At 41.1% G+C, this 10,837-nt stretch overlaps 1 pseudogene; it reads left to right on the forward strand.

Moving 5' to 3' along the window:
• The first annotated feature begins 3,927 nt into the window (after positions 1 to 3,927).
• On the forward strand, positions 3,928 to 8,945 carry LOC148028487 (protein ENHANCER OF LHP1 1-like; annotated as a pseudogene).
• The last annotated feature ends 1,892 nt before the right edge of the window (positions 8,946 to 10,837 follow it).

The following is a 10,837-nucleotide window of genomic DNA, read 5'->3' on the forward strand; positions in this document are numbered from 1 at the left end:
CGAGTAAACGGTCTCTTTATCCCATGAGACCTCAAGAAGCCAGTAAACTCATTAGAGAGGTAATCTTCTCTTCCATTTGACCTCAAGTATTTAACTTTCAAGTATATTTCTACTTCAATAGCAGCCTTGAATGTTTTGGAGTTCTCAAATACATCACTCTTTTTTCTTCATGAAATATATCCATAGCTTTCTTGAACAATAATCAATAAACATGATAAAGTGTTTGCTGCCACCAAGAGATATATTTTGTCTAGGCCATGAAATATGTGTATTTACAACATCAAGTATATTTCTACTTATATCTTTGTCATGAGAAAAAGGTTGTCTTGCATGCTTACCAAACTGATATGCTTTATATACTTTATGAAATTTTATAACTCTAAAAACAAGCAATCCTGCAATCAGCCCTTTAAACTACATTAATTTCAACCTTTACACATTTGTATATCCAATATATATGTGCTATATTTTAATGTATGCAACCACTTTGCTTTTAGTATACATAGCAACATTCATACTAGGAATTCTAGATTCTAAAGTGAACATTGATGAACTCTATTTCCTTTTGTGATCAACTTGCACTTATCATTAGTGTCTTCTACAAAACAACCTTTTACATTACATCAAACTTGCAACTCTTCCTTTATCATTTGTCCAACCACTAAATTCTTTGTGATTGATGGCACATTTAATAAATTTGACATACTCTTTTTTTGGCCATCATGCAAGGATCAATGATTGTTTTAAATTTGTAAAATTGGATGGCCCCGTCCACACATAACCTAGATTTTGTAAATCCTTTTTCTTTCCAAACCATTGAGCATGACTTGTCATATGATTAAAGTCACCTAAACTGACAAATCATATATCATCATGTGTTCCATTTCTTGGAATAGTATTCAGCATATGCTACAAAACAAACAAATGAATATGTTGGTCTTCATTTTGTCATGAAAGAACGATGCATAGTTTTCTTGTTGTAATTTACCACTCCTATAGTTATCATCCTTCTTAGTATAACAATGGGCTAGAAAATGACATGTTTTACCATAATAATGTCAAACAATACCAAAATTGCCAAAACCTCTATTTTATCATTCACCTCTTCGTCTAGAGCTCCTCGTGTCTCTAAAGTTTTCATGGCCTCTTGAAATCTTCATTTCACCAAATTGCTCATTTAACTTGTTTTTTTGGTTATCACCAATACTACTATACCACAATCTCTCGAAGAGGATCTACCACATTTCCTTTCTAAACTTGAGTAAAATTCTTGAACCTGTTTACCACTTCTCTCATATAATTCACCCCAATTATTGTCACTAAAAATATATATTTCTATGCCTCTCTCTCATTAATAGATATACATATATATGTGTGCATGTATTTATGTGTGTATATTGGAAGTCTTAATATGCTCATACTCACCTATTTATAACCCTTGACTATGCTTTCACCTAGCATTTGTATGCACAATCTTTTAATATCGTTCTTTTAATGACTATATCCTTCATAACCCTTGACTAATTCTTCCTTGTAATTTCTTTATCAATGAATAAGCCATATGCAACTAGGTGTAATTAACTTTCCTTAATATATACACTTTGCAAGCTCCATCTTATGAATATGCGAGATGAAATGATCTATACTCGTGCATCATAGTATGGGCCTAACGTATCTCATACAAGAATCAAAACAAGTATCTATCAATTTGGAAATACATTACTTACGACCGGAACCGCAATTGGATTGATGGTGATGCCTTCATCTGAAGCTTTGTTGTTGGTTATGGGATTGCCATCCGCACATGACATTCTTCGCTTGGGGGCCATCGTCTGTAAGTAAACTCAAGAGATTAAGAAGGCAGAATAGATTCGAGATGGGAGAGTGTAAGAGAAGATGGTTAAGCTGAGGATTGAGGTAGAGGGAATTGAGCTAACTCTCTTCCTTGCAGCCTCTCAAGGTGACTCTTCTCTCTCTCTCTCTTCTCTCTCTCTCTCTCTCTCTCTCTCTCTATATATATATATATATATATATATATATCTCCCTCAAAATCTCTTGGAGAGGTATCCTTGTCTCTACCTCTCTCTTCCAGCCTCTCGCGGTCTCCTTATGCTCCTTGTACCTCCCCATGCCTCATATTTATAGTGGATTAGAGAAGAGGGCTTGTGGTTGAGAAGTGGAGCTCTTTGTGGAGGGGGATCTTGGAAAGGTCAGTGATTTGATGCTCAGATAATAAATTTGATGGTTCCATTGGCTCCGAAAGGGGGGTAAAACCCTAAGACACTTGGTTAGAAAGCTCTTAGTTCACTCCTTCTTCTTTTCTTTGTTCGAAGTGTTGTTTTCTGTTTGTAGACTGTGATCGCGGCGTGCACAATCTCACAAATCCCTCTCTTTATTTTTTACATGTTTGATTCAATGTATTGAACCGATGTTCTCCCAACATACTCTCTCTTCTTCACACCCTTTTCTTTATGACAGTCACATGTCTTGATTTATGACCTTTGTCTCTCTTTGTGCCGTTTGCTCAAATCATAGTAATTAACAAGGCCTGTGCAATTAGCATTGCCACACCACCTATACCAATTAATAGAGAAAAAAGGCCAAGCAAAACCTGCTACTCCTTGATAAAGATTGAGGGTCCCACACAATCATAACACCTAAGGGCTTTAACCCCTAGCCCTACCCCAATTTACAAAGTCAAGGCACCTCAAGGGTAGGACATCTCAAGAACATTGGTAGACATGTCACCCTTAGCTTTGTATCGCACCTCCCCGAGCATCAATGGGGTCCTCGAGTGTGAGACAATCTTCCAAGCTTTCTTGGGGTTCCTCAACTCATCTCCTAGTTGCATCCGCACATACACAAAAGTGAAGGAATGTAAATGATGTATGTAAGTGAGAGAAGGCCTCTCTAAGCAAATGTAGAAGGAGACTGCCCAAAAAAGGCTATGTATAAAAATTGGAAAGTGAATGGATAAGCTCATTCTTATGGTGTGCAATCTTGTGAGCTCCTTTCTTACTTCTTACTTGAGAGAGAGCTGGAGAGAGAGAGAGAGAGAGAAAGAGAGAGAGAGAGGTAGAGAAGCTCTTGCTTCACCCTCCTCTTTCTCCTCCTCCTCCTCTTCTCATTTTTATTATTTATGGAGCTTGCATGGCGATCGAGGGAGAGGAGGTGGAACATCTCTATCTTGTAGTCTTGCACCATGCTTGCTTCATATCCTGCATCTGGAAGCCCGAAACTTCTTTGCAGGCAGACTCGATACTCAGCATTTCGCAATGTATACCCAGTCATAACTGAAGAGATCAACAGCTTTTCAAGTTCCCCATGTGTAGTCTCAATGGTTACCTGGAATCTATCAGAAGGAAGCAAGCCTAGCATGCCTGAGATGGTCCTCTTCATGGCATCTTTACTATCACTGAATACATCTTCACTTACTCGTGAGGCATCCAAGGGCTCTATTTCTTGAGTCAAATTCCAAAGCACAAAAAGCTCTTCCTCTGATGGATGCCGTTGCCTGGCTCCGCATAATCATTGGCAGTAGCCTCACCATCTGCGCCCTAAAGAAATCCATCCATAGCTTTTCATCGTCCAATGCCAGCAATCTTCCAGTGAAACAATGACGAACCTTTCGCTGAGCATAGAAGCAGTGCTACATCAGAGCGTCTGCCAGCAGTAAATGACAACCTCTTTGGGAGAGTGTCCCAGAGTCGCTGCTTGTGTCTCCTACTGCGCAGGGGACTGGATGCACAGAGGGCACTGCACACAAGGTGCCCTTTCAGCTCAAAGTAGGCAGCGCCACCGGCCGACAGGGCCTTGGCCAGCATAGTGAATCAGACAAGAATTAGGTGGCTTGACAGGGACTTGGCGAGCATGGTAAAGTCAGACGAGCATTGATGGCAACCGATCACATCCACGCAACCAATGTCGATGCGTCGACTCATTTCAATTCTGCGATGCCAAGACACACGTGTGCTAAGAGGGTTCTCGCACTCTAATTCAAGGTGCAACCAGGTCTACGTTGGCGTGGTGGAGGGGGGGGCTCGTCGAGGTGGGCATCGTCCTCCTCCTCGTGGCTGTGACGATGCTGGGAGGTGTCGCCGTCTGGGGCCATGGCGAGAGGACAGGGCAGGGGTCAGAGACAGAGGAGGGCGAGAAGGAGAGGAAAGAGGATGGATGATGGATAGAGAGAGAGAGGAAGAAACACTACTCCTTCACCGTAGGATGCTCCAGGCATGAGAGAGAAGAGAGAGGAAACCTCGCTCTGATACCATGTTGAACATTGCACGAGGGAGACAAGGAACGGAGGAAGAGAGAGGAGAAGAGAGAGACGAGACATCGGAAGTGGAACCCCAAAAGTGTGTCAACTGAGCATACATGATAGGAATATATAGAGGGAACCAAGGGCGCTATATATAGACAAACTATATATAGCTAACAATATCTTCAATGGTTTTCTTCTAAATGAAATTGGCAAAGAACTTACAGCCTGGATAAAATAAAGAAAAGGAAGAAGAGGAAGAAGAGGAAGCTCCACTTGAAATTAGAAAATTTGTCGTCCATCAAGAATGGCATTTTTAGCTTAAACGTTGTGAAGAATATTGGAGATTAGTCTTCGAGCAAGAAGATGCAACCTCCCTCTTGTCATAGTCAAACAAGTTCCACTCCACCTAATACTAGCCATGTTGTAATAAATTGATGGAAGCTATGTTGGCTTTCTTGCATGCCTAGAAAACTGTGAACTCCCAATCCTTCTCCGTTGGATTCACCCTTTTGATGCAATTACCTTTTACTTTTAATACAACCAACACACATTTCATTTAAAGAAAAAATAATAATAAAAGGAAAAAGGGTAGCATACATTGGTGTTGTATGGGAAATTCCCAACAAATGAGAATTCCATGCTAATAGCAACACTAGAGAGAGAGAGAGAGAGAGAGAGAGAGAGAGAGAAGGGGAGTCATACTAGCTATGGCAAAGAACTGGAAAGGAAATGGCTTTAGCAGAGTGGGAGGAGGAGCAACAAGGGTGGGAAATAAGGCCGTCGTAATGTTGGAGGTGGAAATAAAACTGGGCAATAGGGGTGATGGCAACCCGTGCATTGCATGGGACAGAGAAGGCTAGTAGCAGCTAATCAGGACCACCTCTCATGCCCTCATGTTCTTTCAGGGATGGCCTCCTCCTCCTTCTCCTCCCTCCCTCCTCCTCCTCACTTGCCCACTTGCCTCTCTCTTCTCAGTGCCTCTCCCACCATCTCTCCGCCATCACCTCCCTTCCCCTCTCTCCCTTTGGCCTCACCTTTGCTTCTAGTTCCCTCAATCACTTAGTCAATCTCTTCTCCTATCTAGTTTTTTTTTTCCATCATCGCCCTGTAGTTTTTTTTATGAAGCTCTAATGGAAATTCAGAAGAACTATGCTCATTCTATATCTTTCCTTCGCAAAACTTCATTTTGTGGAAACACATGTAGATCTATATTCACAGCATGCAAATTTTGGAACTACGTTATGTTGCATTAGATGTTTACCAACTATGACTATTTCGCTCTTTACTCTCTGAGTGCTTTTAGGCATAGCAACATTTGATTCATAAAATGTTTGTTTTCTAGAAGTATATGCAAAATTATGTATGGACATAATGCTACACGAGAGAAATGATTTCATGCATTGCAACATTTCACTCATAAAATGCTTGTTTTTTGGAAATCTATGCAAAGTTCTTTTGTGGACACAATGTTGCACCAGATGTTTCCCAACACTCGTAGTCTCACTCTTTACTCTCTAAATGAAATCATACATTGCAACATTTCATTCAAGTTCTTGTTTTGTGGAACTAAATGCTTCTCTGTGAAGATTTCTATTTACAACATAGATTTATTCAGAGACTCTACATGGCATGAGATCTCCTCTAGCAATCACAATTTCATTCTTTTGTCTCTTTACACCTTCAAACTAATACATGATTGCATGAATTTTACCATGGCATGAGTTCATGGCTCAGAGCCTTAGACACAGGATCACATTAATTTTTATTATGTTAACCAATTTGTTTAACTCAAGATAGCCCTTGTCCATTGCAGAGATCGAGCTGCAGAGTGAGTTTTTCTCATATCCTTCCTCTTTGTTTTTCTCATATGGAGAGTTCCAAAGCACTTACTCACTTTACTTTGCCCATCCATGCCATTTCCTTTAGTTCCATAGGCTCTTTCCCCAACAATGAGTTTTTGGCATTAGAAAATCCACACACTATACCATGCTGCACCCTAGGAGGAATGAAACTTCTTGGCATCCAAAGGGAGATGTCTTGGTAGTTCTTGGCACAAAAAATGGCATGGATGTGACTATGTATGATCGGAATACAGTGAAAAGGTCTTTAGAGGTGGGCATTCAGCTTCAGTTGGCTGATTAGCCTGGTCACCAAATGGCAAATACCTTTCAACTACATGAGGTGACAATCAGGTCATCATATGGGATGTGGATAACATGCAAGACATATACTACCAGAAGTTTGAATCTCAAATATGCAGCTTAGTGTGGAGACTGAAAGGAAATGCTTTAGCCATTGGTGACTTGAATGGAAAATTTGGTATTTGGAAACTTGTTGTTCCATCTCACATGACCCTACATGGTAGTGATGCTAGTTTGCCTTTAGTTATTGATAGAGAAGTGATGCTACACTTCAGTGATGATGGGGAGGATGGAGAGCAGCTTCATAGTGAGGAAGAAGGTGGATCTTCACCTGATAGAAGACCCAATTCTCCTTCACATTCTGATTTAAGAAAGAAGGAAATGAACAAAGGTCATGACAGGCTCCAGCAATCATTCTCTATTAAAGCTGAGGCTCTGCTCTAGAATAAAAACATAAGCTTCTCATCTGGAGTCACTATAGGTGGACACCTAGTGCATGCATTACAAACTCCTTTTCAGCCTTGCTCTACTATGCCTAGTTCATGCAAGCCCCATTTTCTTTTTTACAATCTCATAGGCAGCATCACCAATTGTTAGAATGAAGAGCTGTCACACATAGAGGTGCTTTCTCCCTTGCAATGTTCTCATAATCAGATGCGTGATGATCATTGATCACAATAGTCAAACCAGGCTCTATTGCACCATTGATTTTGCTTGGTGATTTGTAGGTGGAGTTTCATGATGCAGGGAAAGGGGTTCCTATGTCCTCAATGATAGACTATTTTGGCTTCAAAGTGGCTGCTATGAATGATAGTGGCTGCATTTTTGCATCTCATAGGAATGGGGAAAAGAATCCAAGTACCATACTTTATCTGCCTTTAAGTAGCTGGGCAAACAATAGTGAGGTCCGCCCATTACATTTCAATTAACTTTTTGTGCAGTATGTCTACTGTGCTTCTCATAAATGAATGATGGAATGATAAGTTTTCTTGGTAATGATTCAGTGATCAATGCGGCTTGCAACAAAGGAGGAGGCAAGGCATTGTTAGATATGATCAATGCCCCACCCTCATTAGGTGCTACCAATGATCCATGGTGCTCAAAGCTGTAAGGCCCCCATTATGAGGAGAAGCCAAATGTGAGCCCAGGCATTGGTTGAGTCCTGACTTGTATATCAGTAGAGGTCTATGTGACCGGATGGCAAAAAGGGGACTGTTGTGGGTCTAATCTGTGGGTTAGACAGAGTGGTTAAGCTGGTAGCAACTCAAGGCGCATTGCATCGAGTTGTGGTGTAAGGGAGTTAAAAGGGGCCCCTATTGTGGGGTGTGGGGGCCACGGAAGCAGCCCTTGGCTGGGGGGTCCCAGGGGGCCAGCGGCCCCCTTGGCGGGGGTCCAGGGGCAGCGCCCCCGGCCCGATGGTAAAGGGAATATTCCCTGGCCGACTAGTGGAGGCTCATATGGTAGGTCAAGAGGCCGGCCTAACGACCTTCGCGGGCTATAAAAGCTAAACCCCTTCATAGCCATCTCTCACTCATCTTTCACCCAGTCAGAGTTGTTGTTCCAGCTAGCCTTAAGCTCTTCACCTATCTTCTGTCTAGATTGCCATCTAAGCTTCACACAGTGGAAGCGCACGGGTGGACAGAGCCATCTTTGAATCAGTTGTTTGGAGTTAAAGAATTTACTGATTCTTCTCTTATCTGTTGTATACTCTCTATCTCTTTCTCAGATTCTGTTCACTGCGCCGTGTAATATTTTACAGGCATTAGCTCTTGGATGTGGATGGGTAGCTGTCTCAACTAGTCTCAACCACCTCCGACTATTTTTTGAAGGTGGTTTGTAGGTGGTGCCTCATTTTCAAAGTCTGAAGTATGAATATGATCTTGAATAAAGCTACTTGTGACTTGGCTTGATTGTTATTCACTATTGTCATTTGTATGTTGCAGAATTCCTTGCTGTCTTTGGTAGGACCAGTGGTCACCATGGCAGGTGAGAAGGAGCTTCTCCCTATTGTTCTACATGCAAGCTCTCCCTTGTCTTGTGACTAGTAGGTAGATGCACCTTATAATATTGCAAATAATTGTTGTCTTGGTTTGTGATCAAATTGCATGATTCTTTTTCTCTGATTGTGTATTCATTTCATGTGATGCAATTCACAATATTCAATGTGGCAGAACAACGAAGAAAAGTGTTGGAAGGGCCATTGCCCTTGAGTCCTTGCTCTCACCTTACTTGGCTGGGTTTTAGTGATATTGGTTTTTTTAGCTCATATGATTCCAAGGTGCTGATTATTGGATCCATTCCAAAACTGATCGTTTCTAGATTTTAAACATGAGCTCTTTTAGGCAATGAGAAAGTTGTCTAGTAGATTGGATAATGAGAAAGCATATATATGTGCATAGAGACACTATTGAGCCTCTTTCTATTCCTTGTGCAAGTCTTTCTTGATACTTATTTGTGCTATCTTATAGGGCTTTGATGAAATGTTCAATATTCTTCAAGAAAAGCTGGAAAAGTACCTGAATTGGTGGGAGGAATATTATTGAACTAATTGCTTCACATCTCTAGTTGAACCTTCCAGTATTAAAAAGGTGTGCAACTGAATTGCAAGCTTCTTATCACTTGGTTTCACATTTTTAAAGCTATAATTAAACTTCGTGCATGGTTATGCTTTCTTATGCCAATATGTACTGGTACATTGTTTGGTCAGGCACTTTGCTAGAATTTACAAGCTTTTCTTTTCTCAATAGAATTCTTCTTTGCTTAAGAGCACACATAAGAATACCATCCTTTTCATGTAGGTAGTCGATATCCATCAACACAACTAGAGTTATAAGAGGCTCCAAAAATTGAATATTTTCAACAAGCACATCTAGCTTTAGAGAGTCACATAGTCCAAAGTAGTGGTCATGGTATACACAATGATTTCAAGACAAGAATTGTTGAAACCCTAGTAAAACCTTGGTAGGCCGTTAAACTTCATAGTCTTCTTGAGGACAACCAAGATTCCATTGAACTGATGCTCCCCTCGTTTCCTTGTAGCATTGGCCTCCTTAGCAAGGTGTGTTCTAATGTATTATAGGGAATACCCAAAAAGAAGGATAGGAGGGGAGACACACTAGCTGCTCTTTTGCATAATAGCATTCCCCTATTCCCCTACATGAAGATCCACCTTTACCAGAATGCATGTTGCACCCCCACCCTCCTCTGTGTTCTTGAAAGCATGCAAGAAATATCCTTATTTTTCCCACAATGGATGTAAGTATATATTAAATACTTATTTTTCTCCTCTTTCTTTTTCTCCAAGTCAAGTATCATTCACCAATCAAGCATATTTCAATGAAGGTTAAGATTTTCCCCATCCTTGACCATGTTATCATTCACCTTGCTTATGGCCACACAACTTACATCCATTGGATCATGTATGGAGGTGTTCTCAAGAAATCCATGCAGCACCTTTCTCATATATATTGATCAATAATCATTCCTTCTATCCTTCAAAATATGTAAAGGTACTAAAAAACAATGCTAACAGCATGTACTCATTAGTCTAACAATGCCACCCATTTTACCCTAAAAAAAATTGGGCCCTTCATGCATGAACTCTTATTCATATAACTTAGATCATCGATATAATCAATATCACTAGCCAAATCGAAATATATGGATAGTGTCGCTAGCTTTGACTACTCAAAACATCTAACTCATGTCCTTTTTCCTAGGTTTTTCATAAGTGGATACAAACATCACGACATCCACCCTCTTCAAACCTACATATCCCTTTTATGTGTCACACTATGTAGCCACCTGTTAACTCCAAGCTGAGAAGGCAGAAGAATGAATGAAAAAGCAGAAAGAAGATGGAAAAGGAGCAGAGACACGCATGCGGCCTCTAAACCTAAGCCAGGGCCAAAAGCGTAGTTTTAAATAAAAGGCGCCTCAAAAACTCCAAAAACTCTTGTAAAAGAGCGCCAAACTCCCTCCTGTGCCACTTGTAAAAGAATAGTGCAGTATAGGCTTAAGGCATCAATGAAGCAAAAAGAGGGAATTAGAAAAAGGGACCTTGCCACAATGGCCGGTCATGTAAAAAGGGATGGGCGTCCATGAGGTTTCAGGATTTGTATATATAAAGTTCAAATATTGAAATTGTCATCATGGTGCATTCCTTGCGTCGTGTTCGGCCCGTCTGAATGACCTTTGTTAGGCCAAGTACTAGACTCGGCCCTCGGACCCGCCCATTTGGACCTTGACCCGAAAACCCTAATCAGCCCTCGGCCCAACATTTGATTTGGCCCGTCCGAGTTATGCCACTCCGCCCTTTGACCAAACCGACACTCGGCCCGAAGTCCACTTGGTCTAGGACACGATTGGGCCCTCAGCCCAACATTTGACTCGACCCGTTCGAGTTACGCCACTCGGACCTCGGTCTGTGAAAAAC

Source organism: Lygodium microphyllum, chromosome 11 (assembly GCF_053477565.2).
Source record: "Lygodium microphyllum isolate KBCC chromosome 11, Lygodium_microphyllum_v1.1.10, whole genome shotgun sequence".
NCBI classification, from domain to species: Eukaryota; Viridiplantae; Streptophyta; class Polypodiopsida; order Schizaeales; family Lygodiaceae; genus Lygodium; species Lygodium microphyllum.